We start from the raw sequence: 25,074 nt of genomic DNA on the forward strand, positions 1-25,074 counted from the left end.
AAAAATAAGCAGCTCTCCTTGCTCACAGGGAACAGGTCAAGAAACAAGTATAAATTGATTGTAGGGAGCAAGACACAGGTGAGACCTCAGGAAACTGTCTCCAGTGGAAGCTCACCATGGGAGCAGAGAGCCCAGGCTGACTGCAGAACTTCAGGGCAGAGCAAGACATGCAAACATCTGGCAGGGCAGGTGTGAGCATGGCTGGTTCTGCCTGCACACAAGGCAGTGCTGCCTGGCCAGCAGAGATGTGATTCAGGCCTTTTTCCAGTGACTCTCAGATGTCAGCATTATAACCTTTGCAATGCCAATGTGTTTGTACTCTCAGCTGGCAATGCCAACACCAAAGTTTATGGGCTCTCTCCCTGCCCAGACCATTCAGTGGATGGTTGTACTGCTCAAAGTGCCAGCAGGAATGCTACACAGTGCAATTTGCACTTCAGTGTTGCCAGCATTAGTATATTTGCAAAGGAACTGAGACCAATTAGTGCAGGGTATTTTAAGTGATCATCAAAAAAAGACTGAAACAAACCAGAAGTAAAAGAAATCACTTCCAGAAATCTAAATAAACAACATCCACACCACAGTGCTCCATGTCCTTCTGTATTTTAAAGACTTGGTCCAGACATGTCCATCAAAGAGGCCAAAAACTAGCTCATGATGTAATAAGGGAGTATTAAAGGACACTCAGGTTTCCAGAGGCATGCACAGCACATGCACAGCTGAGAAACTTGCCATGAACTCCTCCAAATATGTCAAATATGTTTGAAGTAGCCAGGCTTTATCCTAACCCTAACTATTCCAGACAGCTCTGAACTGCACTTGGTGGCTATGGACCATAGTCCTTCCCTTTTGATTACATTCCTTGTGCCTAAAATATGAGGTGGAAGTACCTACAAGCCAGAAACTTATCTCTATCCTAGTAATTTGGTTGCAAAAACTTGCCAGCCCACCCTCTACAGAAGTAGTTGGAGAGATTGGGCAGTGGAAAAACTGGGTACACCTATCCATGCATTGTAGTGTGTGCAATGGAAGAAAATTGGGAGGACACCAAAATAGCCAATTTTTTAGAGCTCCCATTTGATTCCAGACAAGCTACATGAGTCTCAACAAAGTAAAAAATGCCTCTTTTTTCACCAGTGTCACCATAATCTCTGCTGTGATTGCTACTGGGACTCAATGCTCCCAGAAGCAGAGTGGAATAATCTCTGGGATCTCTAGCCCAAATTCCTCTGGCATCCTGACACCATGTTCTGCCTTCCAAACACAATGTGCTAGGAGAAGCAGAAGAAAACCAGAAAGATGATGGTGTCAGTGACAATGGTCTCCTTTGCTACTAGTGATGAAAAATAAAGATGGCATTGACACGTCATGACTATGGTGATGATTATATTGCCTGGAGTTTAACAGGTGAGGGAATAGATCAGTCTTCTCTCACTGACAGCATGACAAAAGGAGTTTGTAAAGGAAGTAAGTAGCACTCAATTTGTTATTTTGACTATTTCTCCTCTTCCAAGTTCCCCCACCTCTGCAGCTGAGAGAGCAAAGAGAAGTGATAACCATTCAAGGATACGCTGACCAAGCTAATTTGCTTTACTTGCTCCCAAATCCCTCATTCATCCACTATATCTTAAAAGGCAGCTACTAAGCCAGTGGTCTAACGAAGACATTATGCTTATTAAAGCAGGATCTTTGGCGTTGTGGTGCAAATTACCATAACAGCATCACACCCTGTGGGGGCATTAAAACAATTGCTTTTATCATTTCAGTTTAGGTCTTCAGAGATTGAAGCCTCTGATTGTGAAATTGCTCTCAAAAGTCTCATTGAAGTCATCCTGCTGTATCTTATTAGGATGAACCCAACTCCAAAGACCACATCTGTGACTTTCTTTAGATAATTCTGAAAAGATCTGGCATGTCCTAGCTCTCATAAAACATTAACACGTTTACAGCTACCTTGGTTTTCCAGTTATGTAAATACATTTTATCACTAAATGATAATCTGGTTAGTTACAGTGACTTGCTCAGGGAAAAACACAGCATATAAGTGGTTGGTCCTGCACTTTGTAAACTGCCTAAAGTGCAAATTGAAATTATTCTTGTACAGAACTGCAAGAGAGTAAGTTATAAATCAGCAATTTTTCAATTGCTGAATAGTCATATATTATGCCCACACATGCCATCATTTATTTTTTGCAAAGAATAGGAATTCCCTCACCTTCATGCATGAATGTGAGGATCCCTGGTACCCAGTGTTCCCTTTTCACAGAAGGAACCAGCATTTTGGAAATGCCCTAACCACTCCATACAATACAACTGAGGCAGGAGTTGCAGCCTTTTAATTACCTGCAGGTGGATTATGTGGTTTGTGAACAAACCAGACAGCAGCGCAGAGATGTGAGTTTGCTCTGTCTAGATCCAGGCAGGAGGGGTAGCCATGACTCAAACACTTCCAGTCCATTTCCAGACCAAGAATCTGAGTGTGTGTTCTCATCATCCATTTGTTACCTACACAGCTCAAAGTTGACACACTGCTACATGCTGCTCTGTCAGTTGTGCAGAGGACCTTCCTTTTCCATGAATCACAAGGTTGGAAGACACCTTCAAGACAATTAAGTCCAACCCATTCCCTAACACCTCAACTAAACCACAGCACCAAGTGCCATATCCAGTCTTTTTTTAAACACATCCAGGGAATGTGACTCCATCACCTCCCCAGGCAGACCATTCCAGTACTTTATCACCCTTTGCATGAAAACCTTTTCCTAATATCCACCCTAGATTTCCCTTGACACGTGGAGAACACGTCTGCTGGTGGAGCAGCCAAGAAATGTTTAAGCACAGAAGTTCATCCTGCTGGATGAGAACAGATTTAACTGCTTTCCCAAGACCCACTATGCCCTTTCTAGGCCACTCTTCCAGCCCAGCTGTTCCTGGAAGTCCTGCCCAGGGGTGGGATATCCATCAAGCTTCTTCCTGTTTTGCTGGGTATGTGCAGCTCCAAGTACTGGCTCATCCCTGAGTAACAGGTACTGGGCAGGACAGACCAACAAGTTTGGTCAAAGCACCCAAGCTAGTTCTGTAACAGGTTTGCTTTTGAGAGTGGAAACTAATTTGGTCTGTGGTTTTCCATACCTGGAATTATAGTTAAATGAAGTATCAAGGGGTTTTCAGTATACAGTCAGCATTGATACACCAGTGCAATTAAAAGAGCAAGGTTTTTCAGTACTCATGACTATTTTAGCTACATCCAGCTGGTTCTTTTTCAGGCCAGACCAATACAAAAGAGAATCAAACCCGTCAGAGCAGGGATTTCTCTTGAAGTCTGGCCCTTGGATCTTGCTGAGTTTAAGTGGTTAAGAATAGCAGTCATTGCATTTCTGACTCTGGCCTGGGGACTCCCTTTGCACTGCAGTGCTCCACTTCTCAGTGCTGGAGTGAATATTGCTTCTGTTTCTGGCTTTTCAGTGAGTCTCCCCACTGAATTCCAGCTGAGACACTGGTGGCAAACTCCAGCACACAGATTCTCCAGAGGCATGCCACAATCCATGTGTGTCATGCTGAGCATCAGCTGTTTGTTTGCAAAGAGCTGCCTGATCATAGTTACCCACCTAAAAATGCATTCCCTGCCCTCTTAAAATTACTTTTTTCCTCAGTAGGCAGTTACCACTGCTATCACAGGGAAATAATGTGTTTTTCAACATCTGGGGGCATTTGTGCAAGATGGCAGATTGGAAGGAGAAGTGCACCAGAAACTCTTTTTATATTAAAATATGGTTTGCAGTTGTGAAGAAGACTGAAAAGACCTGTTGTGCAGTAGCTGAGAAGGGGTTGACGTTATGAATTACACCTTGTCCAAGATGAATAACAAGTTCTGTGGTAGTCCAGCTGAAGTAAGCCACAACAGGATGCGTATTACAAGAGGCTGAATGCCATTTCCACTCCAATTTGAGTGTCTGGATGAGAATATAACACTGAGTACTTTCTATGGTGGTAGGTGGGTGATACAAAGTCACTTTCGTGCTGCTTTCTGTGCTCTCCTCTTGCCCTGTGTTTATACAACTGAAATAAAATGTTTTCCTGTTTTGGATGTGCCAAAGAAACCATGACCAGCTCCACTTTGCATGCTCATCTTGCAACCCTAAGAATCAGCTGCCAGAAGAGCCAAGGCAGAGAGGCACTATGTCCTGCCCCTTTCTTCTGCCATCCTGAAGACACCCTGATCCCACCTGAGAAGCCTCCTTAAGGTTCTACACCTCAGAATAGGCACCAGATCTATTACCCAATACTGCTAACATACCTCTGTGACCTAAAATCCACAATCAAACCAGCAAATACTGGCCTGTGGTGTCAGGTCTCCAGCTACTGTGGTGACAGCTCAGAATGAGCTGACACCACACACAGCCTTGATATGAAGGTAGAATAAAATATGAGGCGGGAAGTGAGAATATCAAAAGGAAACATGAGAGGATGCTATGCAAGGCAGGGTTCTTTGAAATATGCTGAAAGACTGAGGGTGAAATAAGAAAAGTTTTCAGCTTCCCACTGTGAGCCTTCTCTGTTTTACCCTGTGATGGGGGCTCAGTAGGACTGACCCAAGCTGGGTAATTTCCATCCTACCACCTGCACAGCTCTCTCCTAGAGCCTGAAAAATGATCTTTATGATAGCCTCACAGACAAACAAGTGCAACTCAGATGAAGCAGTGAAATGCTGAATTGCTGCAAAGTGTTGTGGGCAGCATTAACAGGGAAAAGGACTATTTGGCAAAAAGAAGCCAAATAGAGGAGACCATGGGTAGAGAGCTGTGGTGAGCCATACCACCTGTGGCAGGTGACTCAGGTAGAAGGAGTGAAGGCAGGCATGTGGCATCTAAAAATGAAGAAAAAATAGCTGGGTAGGAGGCAGGAGGAAAAGGGCAAGGCTGAGGCAGCCACACAGACTGATTCATTCCAATGGCAGCCACAGTGGCACAGACCTGAGCTGTAATGGAGCAGTGAGTCAGCCCCTTACAATTAGTCCTAATTGGCAACCTAGTGAAAGCAGGAGGGTGGGAGAAATAGCAGAGCAAATTCTGTCCTACATGCACTGATGCAAATCCATAATGCGTAGTTTAAAAATTCATCTTATTAATGTTTGGTTCAGAAAGAATAAATAAACCCAATACTGTATAGGCAAAGGGCTTTTTGAACCACATGGAGAATCCTAAAAGTTTACCATTTTCCTTTTTCAGTACAGCCATTTTCAGATCTTCAGGATTAATATCATGGGGGTTTCCATATTTCTAGTAGTTTTTCAGGAAACATCACAAGCAGAAAGGAAGTTATTTCTTATGGCACAACACAGCCACTAAAAAATAACCTCTAACTATTTTTCATTCACTACAACCTATTTATTTGACAAGCTAAATGAATGTATCAGTACAAGTTGAAAACTATATTTCTTTGAAGACAGATTTTGTCGTGGAATTTTCATCAACAGCTATTTACAGAAAAGAGATGGCCCTGTGAGTCAGGACATTGGCCTCTGGGAACCTGGATTCACACTTTAACTGAGCACCATGAGTTTGATAGTTTAATTCTCAGCCAAAAAAAACCCAATTAAATCTATTTCACAAACACACATCCTTATCCAATGTGAATGGCGACTTCTCCTCAAGACCCAGGAATGGAGCACAGAAGCAGTTACTGCAAGTAAAATTGTTTGGGAGATTTAATGTATTTGCAATAGGGCCTTTCATCTGTTTATCACATGGCAGCATATCAGTGGTATCACCTCTGTTGCCATGCTAATTTAATGAGAGCTAAATACAGTTGTGATTGCCATGGAAGAAAAACCTTTCCTCCCTAACTGGTGACAAGGGTACCCAATGTCTATGAACCTTTGCAGAAATTGAGCCACAGTGCCTGTTCTACTATTAGAAGTAATGGGAGAGAGGTTGAGTTATGCCAGACAGACTCCATGCCTCCAAGTGTTGGCTGTATGTGGAGCCTCAGTGGGTCTGAAGCTTCTAAAACCAGCTGGATCCACAGCTTTTCCATGCAGAATAATTCTCCTAACACTGCTCTCTCTGCAGAGACCCAAGTGGCTGCACCCCTGGTGGAAGTGGTGTGGCCCACACACACAGCATTGTGCCTCACTGAATAACTCTTCTGAGTTCAGGCTGCCCCTACATCCAAACCATGGATAACCAGCAAGGCAGGAAACACCTTCCTACCTGTTCACTCTGCATCATGTGGCAACAAAGGCAAGGCAAGGCTCTCTCAGCAGCTGAACTCACAAGGTAAAATGGGAGCCTTCCAAACAGACCCCAAATGACATTCACTAACTAAAAAGCTAAGTCCAAACTTCTCTTAGAGGTGGAAGACTGGAGCAAATGTGACACTGAAGTAAAGCAGGAATTTATCTTGTGGAAAGGGGGAAAACTCAGCACAGAACAACACGTTTCTTGCTGTGAAGCTCATCAGCACCAGAAAGGTATCTGTTCCATAGTTGCTACCCAAAGGCATTTACCTCACAGTTATGAGTAAAACTCAGTAGACTATCTCTGGATGACAATTTTTTACATAAAAGAAAAAAAGCCTCATTCTAGAGAAAGAAAATGAGCAAGAGAAACATCAAAAAAGGCAAGTGAAGGTGCAAGGATAGGACGGGGACTCTGTTTCACTGCTACATTTCCCATTTGGAAGGACAAAAAAGTGGAGAGAAACTTTATTTTAAAGTCTGTCAATTATTCTTTCTGACTTAGAGCCTTCAAAAATCAAAACTCAAATGGGCTTAATAGTGCAGGACACCTGCTGAGCCAGAGACCATCATGCCAAACTGACCTCCAAATATACAGGTTATTTACAAACTAATGGAGGCAGCAAGCAATTCCACTGCTGCAAGGGCTCTTTCCAGTAAGAGGCAGATCAGGAGACATCACAGGCTGATTTAATAGATCATCGAAGCCAGTGATTGAATTTTCACATCAGACATCAATCTCGCTCCTCGGTCACTCTTTATTACATAGAAACTGTTATAGAAGGACCTCTGTGAAGAAGCCAGAGAAAGACCTGCATTTCAAATAAGTGAGTGAGTCAAGGGGGAAAAATTATATCTGTGATTCACCAGAGAAGAAAACTGCTCATTTCAGTCAGGGGGAATTATTGACTAACCTAGGCAGGAGATTGGGGTGGCAAGGGGACTAGTGTTTAACTCCTCTTTGGATTTTTATTGATGTATCAATAATTTCCTTTTACTTTACTAAAGGCTCATGGGTGTCTTTGGAAGGACTTGTAATGGGGTCTCCTGCTGGAGAAAAGGTAAATTTAATTCCATCTCAAACCAGTCTTCCTTCTTTCTAATTCTCCTCATTAAAACAAGAACAGATGTCAACAACAAATTCATGTCCATCTCTTAAAAATTACTTATTTCCTGCTTGGGCCCCAAGCCTGGGAGATAACAAATGTTCTCCACTGCTACTGGACAGTGAAGCTGAAGAGGAAGGCCTTGGGGAGGATTAGACACCAAATGTCACTAGTCCTAATTATCTCCCCAGCACCAACTGCCACAGAGAGCTTCTGAGAGAAGACTGGGACTGGGATTCCCGGGAATGGGTAGGAAAAGGCAAAATGGGAATGCAAAAATGAAGATCTCTAACAGATCAGGGAAATCTTTCCTCAACCCAAATTTTGTTGGGGCTGGAGCCAGTCCCATCCAAACTGGCGAAAGAAGAAAATTAGAGTCACTTGAAGGAATGGCAAAATGAGCAAAACTTTGCAGACTTCTTTTTTCGAACTATATTTCACCTTCTTGTACAGCAATTTTCTTCTCTCCTTGGTCTTTTAGAGCTAGGGCCTACAGAATGATTTAAACAACATTAAAGCAACATTCATGCTGTGTGCTACCAATCAGCTATTGAAATACTTGTACGCAGATGTGCAACTGTGGAGAGCAAAACAGGAGAAGCAGGTTTGGGGGAAGCATTTGGCTGAAGCAGTGGCTGAGGAGCCTGACCTGGCTGTCAGCAAAGTGCTGACAAAGCTTCAGGAGGGCTGAAGGCTGAGACTAGAAATCCCTTTCTATGGGATGCTGCGTGCTGAAGAAATGACGGCAGAGTGTGGTATTTGCAGGGATGCTGGTCACAAGTCAGTAACTGGGTCTCTACACCCATCCGTGGCATTGAAGCACCAAGAGCAAACCTGGAAGATTCTGTGGCAAAAGAGTAAACATAGAAAGGTCTAACGGTAGAGAGGCCTAAATGGAAAAATTAAAAATCACCTTTTAACAGAACACTGGAAAGTCACTTTGCCCTTTTTTTGTGTTGTTTTTGCAACTCCTAGTTCCCCCTAACCCTGACAGCACTAAATAGAAGTATACATGAAAAATACATGTGGTTGAAAAAAAGCCCAAAAACCCAAACAACCCAAAACAAACTGAACAATTCCAGAAAATTTCTAGTTAAAAATCCAGAGAAAAGGATGAACCTGTTCCGCCTCCCTCCCTCCTCTTTCCCCAAACACATCTGACAAGAAGACACAGGTAACAGACATTGTCAGTTCCTGATACACACGCTCATTTTTGATGGAGAGAAATTAGAAATTCAGTTCTCACCCACCTCCACCCACCCACTGGAGCTGAAAATGATAGTTCAAAATAAAATGATGATATTTCCCTTTTAGTCTCCAGGGGAGTGGGGAGTGGAGAGTTTTGGGGGTGGGAAGAACAATTTTACATAGTCTTTTCATTATTTTTACTTCTTTTTTCTTTTTCTTTTTTTTTGACTAAGTGTGAGACATTAAAAAAAAAAAAAGTGCTGTATTTGCTTTCTTGAGTTGTGAAAGGCGTGAAAATAACCATTCTGTGAGATAAGAGCTGCTTCCCCCCTTCCATCAAAGCTACTACACCCACAGCCCATGAAGAGCAGAAACCAGCAGGAATTGGGATATGGGAGCATGAAGAGCAGGAATACCATGTTTTTAATTCAGAAGTCGTCTCTGGCAGTCTTTTGCCCCTCTTGTCTCTGCTGTCTCCATGGCAACAGCAGCCCAGCAGAAGCATCGTTCTCCTGCCGGCTCCAACACAGATGAATTCAACCGGGGTCAAAGGCAGCCCGGCTTTCAGGGAAGCAAGAAAATGTGCTGTCTGCTGTCTTCCTTCCTTCCACTGCCAGCCTCTTTTGCGATTGTTTTTTTCTCTTTTGTACACTGGGGTGGGGGCTAACCTGTCACACTTGTTTTTCCTCAGAAGAGAACTGAAAGGAATGTGTTTTCTTTTCAGTCATCTCTCCAGACAGCCTGATCAGCCATATTGCATGTGGGACACAGACATGCCAGCAGAAAGCCAGGCTGGGATAGAGGCCTCCAGCCCAGATGGATGGACACACATCATGAGACATGCTGTGGGAGGGCTGCTCAAGAGGTCCCCACACTGGATGGATGAATAAAAGCAGAGGCTGCACTGCTGAGCTGTTATAAAAATTGCTGCATTGTTGTTTGTTGCTGTGTTCCTTAAATATCCGGTTTGAAAACCCAGGAAGCTCAACTGACATCGTCCAAATTGACAAGAGAAATGTGTTACTCTCTACTCTCCCTCTGCATTTCTTCTACTTAAAATGTTTCAGATACCTGGTTAAAGAGCAAAAGCATCACAGGAAAACCTACTCCATGGACAAGTCAGTTGTGCAGTGGAGAGCAGAGACCTTTATTGAGCAAAAAGTCCCACACTACTTGGACAATAGTCAGAAAGAAAGCTTTAGTCAAAATCAGAGCCAGTCTGCAGACAGAAATGAACCATTTTCACTGAATATTTTATCTGGAGCTAAAATTTCTCCCAATTATTTTTCTGATTTATTTGGGTTTGACAACAAACTTTGTGTAAGACTACAAAGACATAAAGATAAATTACTAAATGGCTCAGTATTTTCTGAACACATCTGTTACCACAGGACACTCATGAATATAAATACAAGGGAACAACATAAGTCCTACATGCAAAACATATCACCCTGTGCTGAGTGGTGTTCAACATCTTGCTTAATCTGAAACAGTCCTGGAATAGAGGAGGGTGGCTAAACTGCACCTTTACTTCTCCACTCCTTCCTTCTCACTTTGTCTTTTATAAAGTCACCAGCCCTCTTGATCCCTACCACAGCCTCTGGCAAATTTTAGACAAGGCTAGCACCAGGAGATGTGTCTAGGTCTGCCTTGGCTCCAAGGCCAAGCTGTTTGCTGTCCCACCCTCAATCCTTGCTTTGTTGCAGGGGTGGGCAGGAGGAGCTGCTGTTGCTGCAGGGAGTCAGGAGCGCTTCAGGCCACAAAGTGTCACTCATCTGCATGATGGGAAACCATCCCTGGGCAGTGGGAGACTAAAAACTGTGAGACAAACATTTCTAACCCTGTCACCACAGGTGTGAGGCGCTGCTGCCAAGAAATGTGGTATCTGACCGTATCCTGGGGATATCCAGGTTCCCTGCTGGAGAGCAAAGCATTTAAATGCATCTGAAATGTCTTCTGTTCTCTCTCCAGGCTTGGAGGTGCCACCAGCTGCCTCTCTCCATCCTCTCATTACCATCAGATGTGCCTCAGAGAGGAAGGACACTGCTCTCCAACGATAGAAAAAGAAGGAAACTGTCTGAAGTACAAATGTGGTCTTTAGGTGGCTATGGGCCCTTCCCACTCTTGCTCCATTCCCACGCATTCCGCCCGCTCCCAAACTCATTTTCACATGTCACAACCACTCCTACTCTACTTCCACAGGTCCCATGTAGTCTTCCTCAGCTTCCACCTGCCTCCCCCTTGCTTCCTTTCCATCTCCACTCACTCGACCTACTCCTGTTCCACTTCTGTGCGTCATTCCACTTCTGGCATGGGGAAGGGTTGACAGCCTTAATGCTGAGCTATTGCAGACTTCCCCCACTCCCTTCCCTTCTCTCTTCCCAAACTTGCACCTATTTATGTTGATGAAAAACTTCCATCTCCCCTTCAGTACTCCCCTGATGGCCTAAAAAACATAACTACTAATTTTGATTACCCATCTGGTCTCTGTTTCACAAGCAACCCTGATGGCAGAGACTGTAAGAATATTTTGAAAAAGCTTTAAAAGAGCCAATATTTCCTCAGCCCAGAGGTCACCACTGCATGAAGCCCTAGGGCTACCTTCACAGCATCAAAGACAGACAACCCCAGAGCTAGCATGGGTTTTCAGGTCTGGGGGAGCACTGTGGTGCTCCCAGAGAAAGTAAAACATAGTTTTGTTTCCTCAAGATAACCAATATCAAACAAAGCCAAGGTGGGATGAAAGGGAGCACAAAAGATAAGTAGGATTGTGATGAGCTGACAGGACCTTATTCCTTCCCAATACAGCTACACTGAGGTACAGATTTTCACATCTGTGGATTTTGATTGACATCCAGTACACCAGTTAATAACCTCCAGAACAGCAAAGCCTTGGATGTTTGGTCAGTAAAGTTTTCACTCCTAGGCATCCTCATGCTTTAATGGAAACAGATGTCAATTTACTGTGGAAGGTTTTATTGTAAGAGACACTTGAGATGTCCTGAGAGGGTGTACTGAAAGACAGGAATGCACACAAACACACACACCATCGTCTCTTGCTTTTAAATAATCACAGTAGTATGTGGAGGTTTTAAATCATCCTGCTGCTGAAGGGATAGGTGCACTGACTGGAATGAGGTTGACCCTGGAGATGAATTTAGAATTAGATGCCAAGAATAATATGTCTGTTCTCCTGATTTTCAAAGCAGAAAACAAGGTGGAGAGCAAAGAGAGACTGGAAGAGAAGTGGAGTACCTAATTGCCTAATTAACAGGATTTTCTCCACTGATTATAATCACTTTCAAATTAAAGAGGGTTTAACTGCATCATAACGAAAAAATTTTTTAATGCTTTTTGCATTAGAGAAGTGCCAGCAGTGTCCAGAAGACCACTGCAAGGTTGGAGCTCCAGAGATAGAGCTCTCATTAGTGACCTGGGGCCAGATTTTCACAGCTGACCTAACCTGGCATGACTCCAATGAAGTCAGCAGATTAAACACAACCTCAAGATTCATTCATATACTGTGCTGTGGAAGAGGGGAAATGCAAATCTTATCTGGGTTGTTTGGCAGCATCCAACAATGTTCAATCAAACCACAGAAAGATTTCAGCAATTATTTTGGAAAAAGATGCTCAGTAAGCCATACACCATTATGCTGTAAGATGGGAGAACAGGACATGCTCTGCAAGGCAACAGCTCAAACGTCGTGAGATGAAAATTTCCTGCTATGCTCCAAACTGCAGAATTTTCATGCATGTTTCTTTGCTGCTGCAGACTGGCACTTGGGCATCCAAACTTTGGATTGATTGCATGTTAAACTACCATTTATTTCTGTAAGTGAAACATGCTACTAATTTGCATTCATTACCTTTCAAGCTTAGTTTGCTGTTGGTTTTTTTTTTCTTTTCAACCACAAACGCAATACTAACCAACTCTTCAAAAGCATTGTCTTTGTGAAACTTCATCTTAGTTATGGCAAAATTAAAAAATATTGCAAAAAGCAGCAGGATGTTGCACCATATCTCAAACATTTCAAGTGAAGAACACCTTTGGACACACATGATAACCACAAAAGGGGCAGTATATAAAACACTTTGCTTGACCTGGTTAGTTTTTTCCTTATGATAGCTGCAGAAAGATCCCGTGATAGCTCTTTTCCAGCTGAGGAGAGGCACTGGACACTTTAAATTAAAATTTTTATGAGTGAAATGGACTTTCATCTCTTAGATGTGGAATGACCTTATACTGAAAAATGAAGAGCCATCTTTTACTAATGAACTGATGGCTCCCTGCAGAGAACATAATGCCATACCCTGCACTACACCGGATCTTTCTCTTCCTTTGAGGAACTATCAGATACATTATCAACTTCCCAGCAGAAAAGAAAATTGCCTTGGGAAACTACACTTACATTTCTCTATATTTTACAATAAAAAGACATCTGTAGGCATAATTTCTTCAATAAATCCATAATATTCTTATATTTGAAAAACAAGAATACACAAAGACACACAAAGCATAGTGCAGATATGCAAATTCAAATACAAATTTTTCCCTATAACTCAGGCATCTACAAGCAAAGACATAGGCATATCTAACATGCGTCCCCACTTCTGAAACATACACTTTACTTTAACAAACAGTAAATAATGATGGCAAGTGTTCACCATGCTTATTCAGTGGTACATTTTCACTCCTGCCTGTTCCCTCACACACACACACCTGTAGTACACTGTTGTGATCCCATAGCTGTGAGTTAGCATCATGCTCTGTGAGCCACAGCCACGTGCCGATGGAACATTACATTCCTCCAATGCCATGCAAGGGTCCTGCACCCTTTGCTAAAACATGCATGTGCAAATAATCCCCAGGGAATAAAAGGAAGGCATCACAAATAAGAAATCTCTTCAGGTGACCTAACCCAGTCTCTGCTGGTATAGCATAACTCCCTCGAGATCACTTCCTATTTACATTGTAGATGACAAAGGCACCTCTGACTGTACACAGAGATGCAAAACATTTCTGAAGAGCACTGAGGGCCTGAACACATCAAAAAGCCAAGTGCACATATCAGTCTTCACAGAAGGCAACATACAGAAGTACACCATGTATTGTCTCACATAAAGCATTTCCCCCCAGAATAAAGAGATATGATGAATATCTGACCCTGGTCTCCCTGGGGAGCTGAAATGACATCTCTAGCTGCCTGTTTATCACCTCCAGTCCTTGACAGCGCTGGCAAGGCCATCCATATTGCTGACACTTTCCTCCGCCCTCACCTCGCCGCCACCCTCGCTGCTATGGCTGGGTAGTCCTGCTAATGTTGCCATTTAGAAGAACAGCTGAGACAGTGGTGCTGATAAAGCATTCCTAAATCGCCATTATCGATTCAGCAGGCATGCAGAAACCCGGGGGTGCTCACAGTTTGTCTGTGTACTTGTGAGAAGGAGGGAGAGCTGCAGAGCTGCCTCCCTCGGTGCCAACATGCCTGGCTCCCTGCATCTCTCGAGCACACACCATACCCAGGCTGGCCCTGGATGCTGAACACATCTGCCAAACCCATCAGCAACTTGGCCCTTTGCCATAAATCAATAAGTTCTCTTTAGAATTCTACCTTCCAAAAATATTTACTGTACATAATTTAATATAATACTCTCCTGGATAAAGAGCTGACATGTTTAATTACTGGCTCAAGTGTTTTTCTTCTAGAGAATACTGTACACCCAGCCAGGAACATGGACAGACAGCAAATTTTTAATCTGTTTTGAGCTTAGGGAGGGGAAACTTCAGCCTAGAGACTCTCCTCTCTGTGCCCACCCCTCCTAGGGTGAGTTTGGGTTTGGCCCAAGGAGGGAGCAGCATCGTGCCCACACAACTGGAACAGGCTTTGCCTTGCCAGCACCTGAAGCATTTTCAGGAAGGGAAGAGGTGCTGAAAAGCAAGCTCATCTCTTAATCAGCTCAGCAGATCACTGTTGCCATTGATTTGACCACTTATCCTGGAGGAACTTCCTGACCAAATAGCTCTGGCAGAGTTGTGTATCACCCACTACTGCTTTGTAGTTTCAAATATCCAAGACCCCTGTTGATAGGCCAGCCTAACCACACAGAAGAAATCCACCATTTTTTCCTCACAAATTTTAGACTGTAGTTCAGCTTGAAAGCATTTTTATATATTTAAACCCTCATTTTCCCTTTGTTTTTATCTTCCATCTCAGCATGTACACACTGCCATTTGTCAATCGTGGCATCCTTGTCAAATGCCTCCCCTCCCACACTCAAGATGCAAACCTAGAGACTGCCACCAGCAACCATGGCTTGGGTTTAGCCCCTCTTCAGTCTCCTTTTGAACAAACAACCCGGCTGGGAGCTTTAATTTCAAGGTCAGGTTCTTTGATCACTTATCCCCTGCTGCCTGCTCTAAATTGCATAACTTCAGTGAATCACACTCTGAAGGTGTGGTGGGAACCAGGTATGGACTGCTGGATACAGGTGCAGGAGGAGAAGGTTGCATGTGGAAACACTTGTAGGAGCCTCAACAAATACAGCTCACACATAATTTTGCAGACTTTGACTTCTGAACATCCAAAAGCTCCAAAACTTAGGAAAACTCAGCAGTGCACACAGATATAAATTATCTCACATTCACTTATATGGGAATAAAAATATCCCATTTTGCTTATGCTGCTGAGCAGTTCCTAGTGACCTCTGCCAACTGCTTCCCTTTGATGACCAGGGTCAAAAGGCTCTGCATCAAAAGCCAGAAGCAAAGTCAACTTTGTCTTAGTGTGTTAAGAGAAGATATCCTTTTTTTCCTGCATGATACACGTCAGCAAAGTTTTCTTGGGAAATGTGTATATCCCACTTCTCTCACATTTTCATGAGGAGGTCCAAGTGATCAAGGTGTAGGCAAAGCAGCTTCTCTTTACATATACTTTTGTTATTAATATTGCTGTTGCTACTGTCCATTTCTTATTCCTTATTCTTATTATTGCTGCTGTCTTTCAGTAAATTGCTATCTTATCCCACAGTCTGCCTTTGTCCCTCTCTTGCCCAAGGAGGTGGGGGAACAGGAGTGGCTTATTTGGACTTTAATTTCCAGCTGGTGCTAATCCACCACAATCCCTTATTCAAAACAGAACCCAAATTTCATCTTGTTCTCAGAGGAATCCTTTGAACTAACCCTCAGTGACTTCTGATCTCAGTTAAAGCTTGGTGATCACTTCCAAATGCAAATCAAAACACATTTCCAAAGCAGTAGACGTGTACTTTGAGCAGAAAGGTATAAATTTAGACCCCAAATGTTTTCACAGTAGGAGCTTTGTCAGATTTGCTGACAAATTTGCTCCCTCTCTCAATAATGCAGGTATAGTCTCAACAAAGTTTGATTTTTTTTTTTTTTAATTTTTTTTTGTTTGTTTGTTTGATGATTAAGGGGTTTTGGCACCAAGGCTGGTCTTGTTTGGTCAGATTGGTCATTAGCTTGAACACAGCCTAAACCAAATTGCAAGTAGAAGTGCCCCTGCCTCCCTTGCCTCTGAGGAAAGTGGAGTGGTCTGGCACAGTGCTGAGGTGGTCTGACACCTCGTGTGCAGAGCTGGTGTGATGCTGTGCTGGGGGTAACGCTGTCACGCGTGACATCCCATGGTGATGACAACACGCATGCCCACTGCTCACAGAGCTGTGAACAGGAGTCACCACATAGCTCCTGAAATGCAAGGAATATGAAAGAATTTGGAAGCTCTTCTGCTAAAAACAGTCTGAGACCTTCAGACTAGCATATCTGTGGAATGGATAGAGAAGCTTATGTTACATGCTCGATCCAGTCATGCCCCATGCAATTTCTCTACATGCAATAACAGATCACTCTTGACAGTGCACCTCAGTCTTCATCTGCTGCACTTTCTGCTATTCTTGTCCCCAGACAGCCTTATGCAGAAGCTGCCTATCATGCCAAATTTGCTGCTAGTGACAAACATCTCACATGTAAAAATAGCCCTGAACCAAATATCTTTTTTTCTGGCCAATTCCACAGGGCTGAAAGAATACAAATTAAGAACAAACATTTGGATTTCGCAGCTGAAGTCAAAAATCCTCCTAATCTGTGCAGTGTATAAATCTGTTACTCTTATAAGCTACATTCAGACCTGTAGTGTCCAGATCACCCCTAATGACCAGTTCTAGAGAGAAGGCACAGATTTGTTTTGCTTGTGACCTAACAACAGTCACTGAAAGCAGAGTAGGGGGGTTTGCTGTATTGAGAGGTCTGAATCAGGCACTACATCAGTTTATGAAACAGATGTAAGGTGCAGTCAGTGTATTTACCACTGTGTATTCATGTATCCTTGTCCCTAGTCCCTCTAGAAGAGAGGAGGGCTTTGCTCTTCCATAACTGCTGCATAGCAGCTCCCTGCTTTTCACACAGGCTAACTCCTACTCTCCCCAGGAATAGCTTATCAGAGTCTCCGGCATTGTTTAGCTGGCTATAAACCAGCAAGCAAGTTCTGTCTCCATGGTGAATGATTCTTTGTCATCTTTTCCTCAAAGTTTCTAATTAGACATCCTGTAATTTGCAGCTTTTCTATAACATATTTGCAGTGGGGTGGGCGGCTGTGTGCGTAGAGAATAAAAATTTAAACATGGCAGTGAATTGTCAGTCTGTAAATAATTGCAATAAATAAACAAGTTTTTAATTTTTTTGTTAATGAGACAGGGACTGCATCTTCCTTTCAGGCAAGCAGCTGGTCATTTTATTCCTTCATCCTTAAATCCTCAAACCAATCTGCCGTAACAAAGAACAACACCACTATCCACCTGTTCTCAACATTATGGGATGACACGTCCCATTTTGGAGGTCCATCCCACAGTCTGGGGGTGAAGCAAAGAATGGATACAAAGAGAGACCACAATAAAATTATGTGAAATCAATGTGAATTTAAGAAAACATTCACCTCCAATTTGAAGTTTCTTCTCTAGTCAAGAGCTGATCAAAATTTGTTAGCATTTACCAGTCATCTAGCTGGCTTTTCCTTTGTGCTGCTGATTTCATCTGGTTCACTTTGGACAGGCATTTACCTCACAAAAGCAATCTTTACAGTGGGTATTACTTATCAGGCCATAAAGACATGCCAAAATTAAAAAAAAAAGGAGCTATAAAAAAAAACAAAACTGCACTGAAAGGGGTGAAAGCAGGGATAGTGGGAGAGAGGAGAAAAGGGAAAAAAACAGACCTAGTGATTAAAATTATTGCTTTTCCCACCAAAGATCCACATAGCCTAAATTCTTATGGCTGTGCCCCTGCCCTTCTCATGACCACTTGGCCACCCAGATCATGGAGTCCTGGGCAGTGAATGAAGACTGCACTGTCTGGCAGACCTCCTTGGGAATCTCTAAGCATGGAGCTACTTCAAAACCTAGGCCTTCCCAACAGCACATGCTCAATCCTGACAGAAGGACACTTTCTACTACCAATACTTTCCATTGGAGTATTCACCCCTATTCAATCAATGACTAAGCTCTCTACTACTGCCTTCTGACTTTCTAAATAAAATGTTCATAGAAAAAATAACGTGTTTTTACATGAAACATAGGCTTGCATGTACATCATACAGGCTTTCTCAAGCTTTTTTCATATTGCTAGTAATACTGCAAAGAAAAACTGAAATTTCATCTATGTGTCACTCATTCCCTGGCTGAAGCTGTAAACCACTGCTTCTAATAAAGCAATCAACTCCACAGAAATATATTGCATTGTCACAAAGACAGGCTTACGATTTCAATTTAGGAATAATTAGATGGAACAGATGTGAATGTCAAGAGTATCTGTGTCTGCAAATTCTTCCAATAATGCGTCTGATGACCACAAAATGTTTTATGAGGTTCAAGCCTCATCCACAGCTAATGGTTCACAGTTAATAGAAGCAGTCAAAGGGCAAAGAAAGGAGAGGGGGTGTTCATGAATATTTATGAAGCAAAATAAGCAGCCAAGATATTCCCTTTTAACAGGCTTCATTACATTCACCCTCCTGATGAAGTAACAGTATTAAAATCCAGGCATTTGAGAGTTTTTTTATCTGCCACTCACAATCAGACTCATAAAATCATTTGAACATACATATATTTATATCTACAAATGGAAACAAGAAGAATCAGACACAGTCTATTGTTTTTAAACTATTTTGTTGCTTGAGGACAGGACCAGATTGACAGACAGCTTTCTTCTGTGCCTCATTCTACAAACTGCTGAGTGTCTCCTGAAAACACTTGAGCCCTCTCAGAACCATGAACAGAAGATGAGAGCCAAGCTTTCCTGAGATGTTCAGCAGCTGGCAGGATTCCTTTCTTCATCCTGAAACCAGAGGCAGCCTGGGAAGGTCCCGCCAACATGGCTTGTGTCTGTGCCCTTGGGCAGCATGGCTGACTTCTAACAGCAAGCTAATTCCTCATCAGCCTTTGTTAGCCCATGACAGTTCTGGTGAGAACACTGATGGGAATGGGCCTGGACATCTGTAGGCATGTAAAAACTGAGGGGGATCAAGGCCTACCAACCCTTATTACATTTGCCTATCATTAGCAATGATTTACCACTCCAAGCAGGTTGGGGGTGCCTGGAACCATACCAGCCTGCTTGTCTGAAGCAGTAGGCTAACACCAGCAAACAGCTCTACAGCTGGACTTTGTTAATCTGCTACAGCCCCTGAATGCCACAAGTTACAGGAGCTCTCCCTTCACCTAGGCATGGTGCCAGGCAGCCATCAGCATATTGGACAGCAGAAAGCAATGGATGCAGGAGTGGACAGGCCCTCTGTGTGCTGGATTTATTCACAGCACTGTCGTAGTTCACCACAGACTGCTGGCAGAAACTGCAAACACATCAAACCAGGCATGAAACTCTGAGTTCCTGCCCAGGTCCGCAGAACTCACATTGTCAGAGAAGTGTGCATGCAGAAGACACACTCCATGTACCACCATGAGATACAGAAATGTACCTAAATTCAAACCACAGCACACAGAGGTGGGTTGTGATTGTGACTACAGTGTGTCTTGTCCTCTCTGCTGCTCCTTGCTGCACACTCAGTAGAGAAATGGTGCTGCAAAACCAAAATTTTGCAAAACCTCAAAGAGTAATACTCAGACACATTCATCAAGACAACCTAATTGATATAGAGAACATTGCCTTGGGCTGAAGTTCAAGACCTTGGGAGATAAAGACTCCAACCTGCCCTTCTCTGCCTCCCAAGCAGTCTTGATCCTGACAACCTATGGAAGGATGAGGGTAACAGGAACTCTGTATGCCCAGCTATGTCCTTGCAAGATGTAAGGATCAAAGAGAGAACATTTAACAGTGTTAAAAGCCTGAGCTTTGAAAATAAGTCTTAGGTCTGATTCCAGACTTTTAAATTTGAGAATGTGCTGAGCTGGGAGGCTCTCAAACCAAGCCCCTTGATAGCAACTATATAAAAAACCCATATCCTGGCCTGACACTGTTGGTTAGTCCTGCCAACTCTGTTCTATGAAAAAAGCAAAAAGGAAGACAGCAAAGGGGACAAAGAACACAGCATCTTCTCTTGCTGTCTTTCAGTGTCTTGGTTACCGTGATGAAGTCCAAGTGGGAATTTTTACGCACGTTTCTGCAGAGACTGCTGCCTGGATTGGCATGTCAGTGATGCAGAAGGTTTGAAATGGCAGCTTGAGAAAACACTGATTTTTTTTCAGAGCTCAGCAGCACATGCACACAATCTACTGACACAGTCTGGGCAGCTCCTCCATAGACCAAGCCTCCAGAAGCTCCCAAAAGCACAGTGCCCACAGACACATAGGTCAAGGCAAAACTCCTCACTGGCTTCCTTAGCCTCCAAGCTCTTCAACCTCTCAGGAGGCTGAAACACTATTTGCTTGGGTTTCTTTCCTACGGACGTTTCTAACTACAAAAAATTTACATTCTTCTCATCAAAAACTTCTACAAGTAATGCAAACTTCTATGAGAAAATAAAAATTTAAAAATTTAGGTTTGGAACAAATGCTTGTCTACATGTTCTAGGATTTGGCTAATGATTTGTAAAGAGAGATATATTCTTGTAAGAAAATGATGAAAACAAGAACAAAAGTTATTTTAGGCCAAAATTAAATTTCAGATTAAAAATATCTCTTGATAGGTAATTTTCCTATCCATCTCTACCCAAAACTGTATCAGATATGCCATTTTGGCACCTCTTCCACATAGGGATAAAATGGTACATCTTTTTAGCACCTTCCTGGGCCAGCTTCTCAAGCAGCTTTCAACATCTACAGCCATGTACCCTACTGTTCACACCTTCTGTTTGTAAATCTTTCAGTCTTGATTGCTCCCAAATTATCAATGTCTGTATCTTGTCACAAATGTACCCAGTCCTTTTAACAGCTCTTGACCTCTTATCCTTACGTGTACATGTAAACCACATTAATTCTGGAGATTTTTAGCAAAGGGTAGACAGTTAATTGATATTCTAGAATTAAGTATGGATCAATCCATTTTAGCTTCCTGCTGTTAAATCTGCAATGGCTCAGCAAGATATATACACTGAAAAATCTCATAGAAGCCTGGATGGGAGAACCAGAATTGTCCTTCTTGCAGTAGGAATGTTCCTTCTTTCTTTCAAGAAAGTACTTCCTTTAGTACATCCTATTTGCTAAATGTATATTTTTTGTGTTTGAAACAATGAATTTTATCTTTGGCTTGCATTAACATAATAAGCATGAGACTTATGTGATATCCATGCAGCTATTTTTAATTTATTCCAACAGAAAGGCAACAAGGTTTTCATACTGCACTTATTCTCATACACAAGAGATATTTTTTCCACATATTCATCACTCCTGAAAGCCAGTGCAATCCTACTAATCAGATTAAATCACTTATTTGTCTAACACACAACTTTCTGCCAAGATGAGAGAAATAAGCAACAACCTTTGCTCCAGTATGAATTGGGAGACATTTGGCATTCACGGCTCACATCTGTTACACTACACTCAATACTGCAAATGTACTTAAGTCATTAATGGATTCTGAAATATATACACAGGGTCTAAACTAGAGTTCATCCATAAAGTATTGTTCCCAATGCCTGGAAATATTTGGGGTCAAGCAAAGTTGAAGGCTGTTAGTCACTTCAAAGCTCTCGATTCCAGTCTGCTCCCTCTGTCTGACATCTAGCTGCAAGCAGTGGTGCCTTCTCAAGAACTAGCAATTTTCTGTATGGATCTCAGGACTGCCCAGAACCTTTTAATGTCTTTAATAAAAGTAAAAGCTTTGCTAAATTTATTCAACTGGATGCTTTGTAAATTTTCAACATACAGAGAAAGACTTAAGTTTGCATTTAGACTTGCAGTGGCACAACTTTTGGGTTTTGTGTACTGACAGTACTGGAGCTTATTAGGAAATGAATTATTTCCCAGATTAATAGAATACTGGATGTCACACTGCTACAATTCCATTTCTGAAGGATTTTTACAATGCTTAAGCCTAACAGAATTGTTTCCATAGGGCTTTTTGTTAGTTTAAAAAAGGAATAGAATAGCAGAGGAATTTTAAGTATAAACTAACAGTCTGCTCTCGTGATTGCATCTCTATGTTGGGGCATAAAAATCTAAAAATGAAACTGTGCAGAAAATTACTATATAGGCAAAACCAAAAACCACTAACACCTCATTAACACAGGAAAGTTGGACAGTCAAAAAATATTAATTCTGACAAATGAAAACTATTGTTTTAATCCTCAGTTTTAATCTACAAAGCTTATTTTAAGTACCAAAGCAAGCACATTTATTTCACTATTATTTTTAAATACTGAGTTAAATTATCTGCTGGAGCAGATCTGTGGTATAATAGCTGCCCCATGATTTTTTCCTGATCAGACTCTTCTAACTTCTCTCTTTATAAGGAAATTCCACCCTTGTTTTTACAGAACCCATTCCTTTCTTTATCCTGAAATTCTATATATTTTTGAGAGGCTATCTCCAGGACATAATTCAAGAAAAACTATTTGGAGATCCAGAAACTGTCTGTGGGAAATCTCAGGTCAAATGTTTCTGTTACAGCTTTATAGATGATGTTTCAAAGGTACTCCCCAAACAGACATCTGAATTTCCTTTGAGAACTTCCTAACTTTATCAGAGACTGTTCCCATTAATTCCTTTAGAAGTCTGTGACATGCAGACAAAAGTGCAGGAGAAGCATTTCCCTACGTAGCTTCTTACTGGCAAACCCTTTTATAAACCTGACTGACACCTTTCAGCTCCAAAGCTGGAAAGAGCCATTGCCAGTAGCTCTTGTACTTCATGAAGAGGGTCACAGCACTGCAAGGGCTTCACAGAGCATGCAGAAGAGAGTGGCTCACCACAGCCACCATCTGTGTCTTCTCCTAACTGGACAGGCATGGGGACAGGCATGGGCACAAGCAGAGATTCCTTCCAGCAGAGATAATGAATACACAGTTTAGGAACTGAAGAATCTCACATTAACCATTAGACAGCTGGGTAACACAGAAATCACAGCCCACACTCGTGACCTCTCCAGCCACCAGTTTCCCTTTTCAAAGCAAGTCAACTGAGAATCTGGCATAAGCCCAGACTCGTGGCAGGGTGCTGGATGCTCTTTGGTGCCCTTTGGACCAAGGCACAGCATGAAGACAGAACCTGCTGCTCACTGGGAGGAGGATGGGCACAGTGTATCTCTATTCTTCTGGTTTTCACTGCACTGGAGGTTGCAGAGGTGTGTACAGGGACATCCTTGAAGCAGGGTTTATATAGAGAGATAATATCTTTTATTTAGACTAACTGGTACAGTTGGAAGAAACAGAGAGACCAGCTCCGAGCTTGAAAAAAAACTTTTTGTTTTGCTTTCCAGCTATGCCAGCTGAGCTAATATAAGATATTCTCTCCCTATAAAACTTGGCCTTACTTATGTATTTTAGACAATCATGACTACAGAAATCCTACTACTGTTTACTTTAACCACCCTGTCCCAGAGTCCTTACTTTTTAGTCTGAGAGGTTAATTTTTTTCTTCAACCTCCACAGATTGTGTGGGTCTGTTCCTCCCCTACCCAGGCTGTTGGTGTTAGTGATAAGACCATACAGCATGCAGATGACTCCAGTATGTGCTATCTTTCTTATAACCAAAATTAATAGCATTGTTCCCAGATTTTTGAACACAGGCTTGCAGAAGGAAGGAAACACATCAAAGACCTCCCACTAACACAGCGAGTCTTCTACCAACCTGTGAATCCCACATGATCTCACAACCCACTGCCATAACAGGCATCCTTGCCTTCCCCAGCCATCCATCCCATTCATTGTCCTCACCCTGATGGCAGGAGACTGAGACCCATACCCACAGGCATTTAGTATATCTTAGAGTCACCAAATGCCAAAATAATGAAGTCAGAAAGAATGGTACCCATATCCATTTGGTGCTGTATGGACTACATCCTATTTTATCAGCCATATCTGACTATTGTGATGCCGTTACCCATGATGTCAAGATTTTCTTGTTCCATAGTTTAACCCCAGCCAGCAGCCAAGCCCCACACAGCCACTCACTCCCTCCACAAGTGGGATTGGGAACAGAATAGGAAGGATAAAAGCTGGAAAACACATGGGTTAAGATAAAAACATTTTAATAGGAAAAGCACAAGCCACACACACAAGCAAAGCAAAACAAGGAACTGGTTCCTTGCTTTGCTTCCCATGGACAGGCAGGAGTTCAGCCATCTCCAGGAGAGCAGGGCTCCATCACATGAAATGGTGACTTGGGAAGACAAACACCATCACTACAAACATTTCCTTCCCACCCCCTTTCCTCTTTCTTCCTCCCACTTTATACGTTTAGCATGATGTCATACAGCATGAAATATCCCTTTGGTCAGTTTGGGTCACCTGTTCCTCCCACCCTCCAACTTCCTCACCAGTGTGACGCTATAAAAAGCAGAAAAGGCCTTGTCTCTGGGTAAGCACCACTCAGCAACACCCAAAACATCTCTATATTATCAACCCTGCAGCACAAATCCAAAACACAGCCCCATACCAACCACTGGGAAGAAAACTAACTCTATCCCAACCAAAACCTGCACAGGCTGTGACAATTAGTGGTGTTTAGTTATCCAGACATATAATTAGAATAAGCTTCAATGCATGTAAAATGAAGCTGGTTACTTATTAATAGGTATATCAGGTCATTGTTTACATTAGAGACTCCTCATTATGTTTGAGACCATTTCCATTTCTCTGTCCTCTACTAAAGTTTTTTTTTCAGTACTGACAGCAGCTACTCAAGGGATCTCACTGTAATCTCCAAGATAACAGCACCACACCTACACAATTACACCACTGAGTAGCAGCGGGAGGCTCACAGGATGCAACTTCTGCACACCAGAGCCATCACTCACATATTTGTTAGAAGTGCAGGTCTGCCCACATTTAGAGCTGAACACAAACCACGTCCCTGTTACTGCCTGTCTCTCTGTGGAATTGCAAGTCTTGCTTTCACCTGCTCCAATACACCAGAT

The 25,074-nt window shown here is 42.5% G+C and overlaps 1 protein-coding gene across 1 annotated transcript in view; it reads right to left on the bottom strand.

The window, feature by feature from the left end:
- TMEM178B (transmembrane protein 178B) overlaps positions 1-25,074 on the bottom strand; it is a 206,643-nt gene that overhangs the window by 62,648 nt on the left and 118,921 nt on the right. The gene's annotated exons all lie outside the window — the stretch shown is intronic.

Source organism: Ammospiza caudacuta, chromosome 5 (genome assembly GCF_027887145.1).
Source record: "Ammospiza caudacuta isolate bAmmCau1 chromosome 5, bAmmCau1.pri, whole genome shotgun sequence".
NCBI lineage: Eukaryota > Metazoa > Chordata > Aves > Passeriformes > Passerellidae > Ammospiza > Ammospiza caudacuta.